The 9958-nt window shown below is 27.4% G+C and overlaps 1 long non-coding RNA gene across 1 annotated transcript; it reads left to right on the top strand.

Moving 5' to 3' along the window:
- Positions 1 to 4559: 4559 nt before the first annotated feature.
- LOC110651984 (uncharacterized) lies at positions 4560 to 5656 on the top strand. Its single transcript, XR_002494299.2, has 2 exons — positions 4560 to 4732; positions 5398 to 5656. It is a non-coding gene; the product is annotated as an uncharacterized LOC110651984 (long non-coding RNA).
- Positions 5657 to 9958: the final 4302 nt, after the last annotated feature.

The following is a 9958-nucleotide window of genomic DNA, read 5'->3' as shown; positions in this document are numbered from 1 at the left end:
CACACTCACCTCAAATTGTGGAATCATTGAAACTGTTAGACGAGTAATGGTTCACATCATTTTAGCCAGAGGAAATTTTTTAAGGTTATGGAAGGTTTGAATTTATATTTAGGAAGATAAAATATTTTTTAAAATATGATTTTTAAAAATTTTTATTTTTTAATGGATTGACAAGGTTTTTTTTTTTTTAATTTCTAAATACTTTATATAAAAAGAAAAACGTTCCCTTCTTCTAAACACTAATAAAAATTATAAAAATTTAAAAATTATAAAAATCTTATTTTAAAAAATTTTATTTTATAAAACTTTATACCCTACCTCCTCTCAAACTTTCCTCTTTATATATATATATATATGCTGGCGTGGGTCTTGCGACGTGCTCAAGGGAGTGTGTAGTAGCTGGTGATAGGGGAGAGGATCAGAAACTGAAAACGAAATGAGAGGATTCCCTACTATCCTTGCATTCTTGGTGGTGTTAATATTTTCCACCGCCAGGAATAGTTGCAGTGCTGCTTTCCTTCAGAAGAGCAACACCACTTTCCGGTGTGAGGATGGCCACCTGGACGAGTGCCTGATCGCCGAGGACTTGGAATTAGAGGTGTTGATGGATTCTTACATTACCCGAATCCTTGATGATACAGCTGATCCGTATACTGATTTCACCTTGCACGCTGCCGAAGTCAGAGTGTGTAAAAGCAATGAAAATCCATCATATAATCATTGCAAATGCCCCATTTACAACCCCAATTGCGGAAAAAAATAGAAAAACCATAGCTGTGGTTACTGTTTTTATCCCATTTATTATCTATATGTATGTTTGTGTGACAATGTCTGCTTCATCCCCACTTCCCCGGCGCGATTCCCTCTTTGGGTCAATAACAAACTTCATTCTGCAGAGATGAAGAACAAGATAGAAATGAATCAATCCCCCCACTATGATCAACATGTATGCTTTTGCGGTTTCCTTGCTAAATGTTATGTCTTTTCCAAATGTGTCTATATATATTATTTGCGTAAAAGATGGTGCCAATATCAAAAATTGTTAGCCGGAGAAACAATGCAAAGCAATGAAGACCCAATTCATCCCATAGAAGGCTAAGTGCCCAAGAGATTCATCGGAATCGAAGTTATGGCAAACAAATATGTGAGAGATCCAAAGAAAATAAAAAGATATTGATTAAGATGAATTGGTGTTGAAATTCGAAGGCTGTTGAGTAAGATTAGTCGGGCAGTTCGGATTAATAATATTTATCACGAGACTACAATGTTTTTGAAGATAGATTTATTAATTTTACGACGAATCTATTTTGTTTTTAAATTCTCATATCCTCCAACGGATATGCACACTTGATAAAATTCATTGAAATATTTGAATTTTTTTATTATAGTAAAAGAAAAATGAGTAAATATGCTTGTCACTTTATTATCATATATATAATTTAAATAAAAATAATAGACAAAGATTAATTAAAAATTATGGTTCACATGCAATATATAATATTAATTTTGGTGTTTGAGAGCAAAAAATAATTTAGAATAATATATTTAAAATTAATTAAAATTTTAAACTTCCAATATTATAAAACAAAGTAATTCTATTAATTAAATAAATTATTTGGCAAAATTTAAGATCAAATATTATAATAAATAAGTAGTAATCTAATGATCGAATACTTACTTTTATTATACTTAAGATTAAAATCTCTTTAATATATATATATATATATACACATGTGGGAAAATTAGCATTGTCAATAATATAAATTAGTGGCAACAGTCCATTGCTAATTACTTTTAGCGACAATATATCCATCGCTAATAATTTTAATAATAAGAAGTTATTTTATACAAAATCGTCCCTAATAATTTTTAGTAAGACATATCATTCCTAATACCTTTAATAGCAAAAAGCTATTCTAATACAAATTCATCACTAATATTTTTTAAATACAAGTTATCTATCCTAATATTTTTAATAATAAAAAGCTATTCAACACAAATTCTTCACTAATAGTTTAGCAAATTTAATTTCAATTTTTAATATTATTATACTTAATATAAATTAAAATTTTAATATTATTTTAATAATAATTGTGCTTATATTAAAATCCTATTATAATTCTATATTATTAATTCTATAAGTGTTATAAATTCATTAAAAATTATTTAATTTATTACAATAAAACCAATACACAATATTAAATCCAGAATCTCACTTATATAGTAATTTTTTTTAATTATTGTAAATATTTATAACTTGTAATATTAAATTATAAAATTATTATTAAAAAATAACTATTTAATTAACATAATTATAAAATTATTATTAAAAATTAACTATTTAATTAAAAAATTACATTTATATAAATAGATATAAGATTATAATTGTACTCAATAAAAAATATTTTATTTGTTATAATTTTGTAGCTATTTTTTTTAAATATTAGTAACGAATAGTTTTTACTTTTACACATTTTATTTTTGTGTAATAAGACTCAAGCTTAATTAATTTTGATTTATAATGTGATTTTTTTTTTGTTTTTTCACCATATTTTTATGCATCTTTTTTCCTGCACTCTTCATAAGCCTTTGAATTTTTTGAATTTTTATATGTGACTGGTGTCATTCTTATAAGGGTGGTCGTGCATGTTAGCATGAGAATCTTATTGTCATTGCCAATATCAAATGAAACTAATATTTTTGCAAATTCAGTGATATTTATAGAGGCTAATATATATTGATTTTCTTTTTTTAATTTTTATAAAAAGTGCATTTTACATGTAATTTTATAGAAATTTTAATTTTATTAGGTCATTAAATTTTAAATGTAAATTAATCATAATTTGTTAATGTTCTTATGTACATGTAAATAAATATTTTATTTTTAATTTTTTAGTCAATCTTAGTTAGATTGTTAATTTTAACCATAAGGTTATAAAAAAAAGCTAATTATATTTTTACATATATTTATGTGAAAACTCATGCTCCACTCAATATTAATTTTAAGTTGTTATATTTTAGATTTTTAAAATATAAAAATGAGAAAAAGATTAAAAAAAAAGAAGAAAAAAATTGACATGTATGAGGGTATTAATTATATAATTAATATGAATTAATTAAACATTCATGATTAAATTTATATTTCAACTTATAATATATTTATAACATATACAATATAATTTATAATTTAAAAAAATAAAAATACTTATTAAATATATTAAATAATATATTAAATAGGTTTTAGAATTATTTATGTTTAACATATGATAATATAAAATTTCAAGATATAAATATAATAAAAATAAAAATTTTATAATGATAATGCACTAAATTATAAAATTTAATTTAAAATTATCATATTTTTTAATTTTATAAATAATTTTCTTTCACATTAATCTATGTGTGTAATCTCATTATGTAAATTAATATTATTTTAAATTATAAAAATATAATATAGGTAAATCAATTTAAAAAAAAAGAAAAATAACAAAGTTTAAATAAATTTAATTTAATGAGCTGAGTTGCATTTTTATTAATTTATTTTAATTTTTAAATATCTTCCCCTATTTATATTTTTAAAACTTATTATTATATGTCATTTTTTATTATATTACGTTTAAATTTATTATTATATTATTATATATAACACAAAACTATATTACATTTAAATTTATTATTATAGTATTATTATATATAACACAAAACTTTCATAAAAATATAATCCAATAAAAATTATAATAATTTTAAATTAATAAATATTTTTATCTATATAATCAATTAAAATAACATTAAAATTAATATTTTCATTTAAATAATTAAATATAATATTTATAATACTATGATGATATTATATCATATATAAAAAAAAATAACATAAAATTTTATATTAAAAAATTAAATCATAAGTATAAGTATAACGATAATAAAATAATGTGCAATGTATATTGAAAAAAAATTATATATATATAAAAGTTGCTGGAAATCTACAAAGATAAGATTTATAATTTCCAATAAACAAGAATCATGTGGGAACTTTCTATCTTTATTTAATTATTTCTTTAATTTCTTTTGATTAACAAGGGGCTAAATTGTGCATTCTCAGTATTTGGAAGTAATGTCATGGTAAGTAAGTTTAGATAAAATGGTCAGATTTCCTTCTACTAAGTGATGAAGATGAGATAACGAAACAAATGGGGTCAGCTCATGCTTTTCTTGCTTACATTACATCATTATGCTTATTTCATGTCATACCTTAAAATGGAAAAATAAGAAGTTTTCTAAATCAATTTTCTTGCTTAAAGATTCGATATTTCAATTTTCTTTACTCTTCTTTTATCTACTGAAACTATTCTAAAAGCAATAATAATATTTAATTTTGACGATAATATAATATGATAGACACAGATGAAGCATTTACGCAACGATTTTTTTTTTTTTTATTAATTTACAAACTACCTTTCTTGTTCTTTAAATTTTTAGATTGGTTAAAATCCATAATAAAACTCATTGGCCCGCTAAAAGTATTTGCCGAGTCAATCTCCAAGTCTTCATATAAAAATGGCTATAAAAAGGCTTAAGAGGTCGATCGAAGAATCAAGCAGAACCCATACTCCAAAGAAAATGAAGGCCTTCCTTATCATTTGCGTCCTCTTGTCTTCTTTTTTTGTCATTCCGTCTCCAATTGTAGCTCGAGAGTTGACTCATAATGGTGAGAAATTAAACTTGTCAAACGGTACGTTCTATCTCGGAGATATTTCAAAGTGATATATATATATATATATATATATATATATATATATATATATATATATATATCATCGCTAGTTTATTGAGGACTCAAGAAAAAATAGTTCTGCGTTGATGAAGTCTTAGTATCTAAGACTGAGGCTCTACTTTGTTAATTTCTTTGTGCTCAAGTTTGTCTCTTTGTTCAGAATATTATTATTTATATTACTCTAGCTAGTTGTTTACAGTGTTATAGATGAATTTTTATGGAGAGCTCTTTGGGACTTGGGGGCCATGGGCCCTCTAGTCCCCAAGTAGCTCCACCACTGGTTGTTTTGATTCTCTAATCTCTCTTGTTGTTGGTGATAACTTATTAAACTTGCAATGACAAAAGACCATTTTCCAAGGATTTTTTTTTCTTGATTTCTAAATGTTTTTACTAAAGCAAAAGACAGAAAAATAGAAATCCGGTGCACAGGAAAAACTCAAATCTGTTAAATGGGCTTGCGGAAAACCCTGGCATGGATTTTTCTGATAAGTGAACATTCAAAATCATGCATGTGTTTGATCACTTTCTGAAGCAATTTACTGCACTTTGAGGGCTTCAATATATAGTTGATTTCCTGTTAATTAATTAGCATGATATATAAATAATCTTTTTGAACGCTGCAGGCAAAGTTGGTTGTCGCAAACTTGAAGGTGTCAAAGAGGGACCAGTATGCAAAGGTAAACGAAAGGGTAACTGCCGGTGCCCTGTATTCAAACCTAATTGCTGAGCCTCCAAACCTTTCAGTGAAGAAATAATGTGGCCGAAAAATATAATAAAGTGCTATATATGTGATCGAATAATTGATCTATAACTGTTGTCTAGCTATGACATCGCGTGTAATATAAGGTATTTCTACAATAAATGATGCTGGTTTGACAAAAATTCCTCTCGTACGTTTACATTCACTGTCTAATTCATCAATGGATTACATTGAGGGAATTTAGAATCCTTCATTTTGAGGGATTTGAGTGAATGATAGATTTTATGACTATGAGTTTTCAACAAATTCATGAAATTTTCAAAAATCTCTCATTTAAATACATCCAGTCAAACCTTAATCAAGGTTTTATCGATAATATTTTGGCGTTCATGTTGTGCTTTCAACAAACGATAAGGAAACGTTGAAGTAGCTAGCTAGAAACCAACCTTGCCACTACTGAAACAGGTGGTGGATCCCTTAACAGGTTAGAGTTATCCATATATCAACTAATGGAAGAAAATAGTTCATATTTTGGCTATTAAATTTTAGCTAAGTGATTTTCTGTTTGGTTCTTGAATATTCTAATAAATTGAAATTTAAGCTATTGTATCAATCCACCTGATCAAAATTTAACCCCTCAAATAATTCAATCTTTTATACGTACAATGCATTATTCAATTTTTTTTTTTTTACAAACAGGGAACTTATTAAAGAGAAGAGATTATTCATCGCCCATTTGGATAAATAATGCGTGATGAATAATTTCTATGTGTATATTAGCCGCGATTTTTTTTTTTAAAATTTTAGTTTCTTAACACATATTTAAAAAAAAATAAAAAATCCTCAATTTCAATGTCAAAGAAAATTTAAGGGCTTGACCCTTGATGTGGACAAATAAAAATTCATGGCGTTTTCACATCAGTTTAAGACAAGGTAAAAGGTTTAAATATAAGGACTTGGGCAATTATCTCTTCTTAACTTAATTTTTGAAGTTAATTAAATTAGACTCAGTCTATTTTTTTTTTTTTTTATATAATACCATTATCAACATTTATTATATTGGGTTACTCACAAATATTCATATATGCAAACTTCACATCCTAGATATCAGTTTAGGATAAGACAAGAACTAAACAAGGGTGGAGTTAGTAAATTAAACCAGTGGGTCAAAATATTTTTTTTTCTCAATTTAGATAAAAAATTATATATAATAATAAACTCTCTACCAAGAGAAAAAAAATTGTAATAATACATGTAAATTCAATATATAACAAAAATTAGTTGAAAAAGAAAATAATTTCAAAAATTAATAAATCTTCGCTGTAATTGTAACACTTCTATTTGCATAGTCTAGTATATTTCACTGTTCTGGTGACCGGTGTCGGTTCGGACAATTAAGGATATTAGAATCACATCTAAGACACCTAGATAAGCCTTGAATACAAATAATTAGTAATTGCCAGATAGTTAAGTATAAACAATAAAAATAGAACAGAAAATATTAAATGAGCCGGGAGTCACAGCGATGGGTGATCTTCTTGGAAAGTTACTGTGAAGTCAGTCTTAACCCGAATTCTGAACCAAAAAATATGACGCCGCGGTCCTTAAGACTATTGCGAACCTAATGAAAAAGAGAATATCACATAAAAGAATTGTTAAGCAGGTCAAATAATTAGGTCAGAGATTCGGAAGAAATATTGAATAACTAACAAATTGGGTCAGACCGGCGAGGGGCAAATTGGTCAATTCACTCCTAGAGGTGACTCCTGACCTAACTGTCCAATAAAATTGGAGAAATGAAAATTTCGGAATATATAATTAAATTAAAGAACTATAGAAAAAAAAGGAAAAAGGAAAGGATTTTTGACCTTATTGTGGTGACATCATACATGATGTCAAAAATCAATTTAATTTCTTCAATTCTTTACTAAGTCAAAAAGCTAGATAATTATGCAAAATTAAATAAAAAAAAAAGAGAAAAAGTGTGTCTTCCTCACCCATTTGCCGTCCCTCATCCATATCTCTCATCTCTCTCATATTTTCACCATGGAAGCTTGATTTTCAAGCTCTCTAAACCCCAAAATTAGCCATAAATCCCCAAAAATCTCCACTAAAACCTTGTTATTACAAGTAGACAAGAAGATTGAAGAAGAAAAAGAAAAGAGAAATTGAAAGAATCGGTGAATTATAAATCAAAGAATTGAGGTTAGTGTTCTTCACTCTCTCTTTGAATTTATGTTAAGTAGCTAAGTTACACTTGGAATTAACAAATAATTGAAACAAATCAAGTGTGTGGGATTCTTGTGAATTTTGGCCAGCATATAGGAGGAGTGAAATTTCTTGAATTTGATGAAATTGAAGGGTTAAGTGAGTTGAATTAAGTATATAGATTAAAAATATACACTTCGATTTCATTAAAGTGAATAAAAATTAGAATTAGGGTTCTTGAGTGTTGAAATTGGGAAAAAATTTGTAAGAAATGGTTAATTGGTGCAATTGACCCTAATTGAAGTGAGAAATGGTAAATGGTCAATTGGGACCATTTGTGGTATGTTTGAATTAGTAGAAATAAAGTACAATTCGGATTGGTTAGGGTCACTATTCTGGCAGCTTGACCTAGGTCTCTTTCAGGGACTAAAACTAAAAATTTACCAACCCAATTGGTGTGAGGCCAATTGGGAATGAAAATAGACACATAATGGCACATTTTTCATTTAGGAACCATGCCCAGAAATGACATTAACATAGTGAACAATTAGGTCAAACCCAGGTGTAGTGCACTGCCAATATACCAAAATGACCAAATGAACAGTGTTTGTTCATTTGGCCATAACTTGGGCTATACAGTGGCTTTGGAAAGGTATGGCATAGCATTACAACTTTCATGAAGAACACCAACCCAAATTCTGCCCATAACCTAGTCATTTTGCCACGTAAAGTTAGTGGTCCAAAATTGCCAAAACTAAATTAGGTGCCCAGAAATTTAAGTTAGACCAATCCGGCCAGCCATGTTCAAATAGCTATATCTTGGGCTACAAAACTCCAAATGGAGTGATTCAAAAAGGAAATTAAAGATAAGACAATAAGGAATAACTTTTATGGAGAACACTTTGTCAAATTTTAACAGCAACTTGATCAATGGAACAGTGTAATACAGGACATCAAATCTGAAAATTTGAAAATGCAATTAGGAGACCTAAAAATTGAAAGGGCATCTAAAACTAACAAATTTGGTAACCAAAATATGGTATGTCGGTGTAATTGAAATTCTCATACCTATTAAGCATAAGAAAGTTAACAATTTGACTTGAATAGTGTCATAAATAATAACATCAAAATGCAAAATTCAAAGAACATTAAATCAAGCATATTAGAGCTAGACATAAGTAATTGTGAATTTATGATTGAATTTACTATACGTTATGATACTGAAACACTATAAAATTGTGTATTTCAGTTGAAAAGAATACCGGAAAAGAACCCGAGACATCGAGTCAAGGCCTAGAGGTGACTCGCACAAGGTTTGTGCACAACATAAAATTTTTATGTAAATTCTCTTGACAATTTATTTTGATGAATAAATTGTGATTTATTTTTATTACAAAATTGTGAATGAACTGAATAATAGGTTGTGACTTAAATTGTTGGAAATTTAATTGTATGTGTTTGAATTGTCAATAAATGTTTATTAAAATGTTAAGATAGTTTTGAAACCACAGTGTTATGACCATATATCTGAATGTCTCACTAGCATGCCTGGTGGGAGGAATTAGTTTTAAATTTTGATTTCCTTTCTGGCTGAAGTGTTGAGGTGTGTGCCAATAGAAGAAGAAATTGAATGGGTACTTATAGATTGAGCTAGCTAGCCTTGAGATTCCTCATAAGCCTCTGACTATTGAGATGAACATTGTACTGATGGCATGATATAACTGTGTGTTTTTATGAAATTGTTTTGTGACTTCCGAAATGAGAATGTTTGACTAAAAGTATAAATTGTGTTTTGTATCTGCTTTTCCTTTTCAGTACCATAATTGAATAAATGTGATTTGATTTATATATAAAATTATATTTCTGTTATGTTATGCACCATTGAGTCATTATACTTAGCGATAGCTTTTCATTGCTGTTGCAGATAGAGAGACTAGTAGAGCAGCGGAGTGAGCTGCTGAGGATTTCAGAGTTACTTCTGGACCTTTTGTCGGGTATAATTTTATACCCTGATTGTACATGTTTATTTTGATGTAATTGACTGTATATACATTTGTAAATTGGTCATGAGCAGTTGTACAAATTTTGTAATAATACTATTTTGGATTTTCTTATGTAATTTAGACTGATGAATGTAAATTAATGTTTCTTGAATGGAATGTGAATGAAAACTATTCAGTATTATTTTGAAATATTTAAATTGGAAATTGATTTAAATTGTGGAGATTGGGGGAAATTATGTTGACTTGAGTTTTAATGGTGGTTGAGATTGTTTG

The sequence above is a fragment of the Hevea brasiliensis genome, unplaced genomic scaffold, assembly GCF_030052815.1.
Source record: "Hevea brasiliensis isolate MT/VB/25A 57/8 unplaced genomic scaffold, ASM3005281v1 Scaf379, whole genome shotgun sequence".
In the NCBI taxonomy this organism is placed as follows: domain Eukaryota; kingdom Viridiplantae; phylum Streptophyta; class Magnoliopsida; order Malpighiales; family Euphorbiaceae; genus Hevea; species Hevea brasiliensis.
This window is presented reverse-complemented; position numbering and strand designations above follow the sequence as displayed.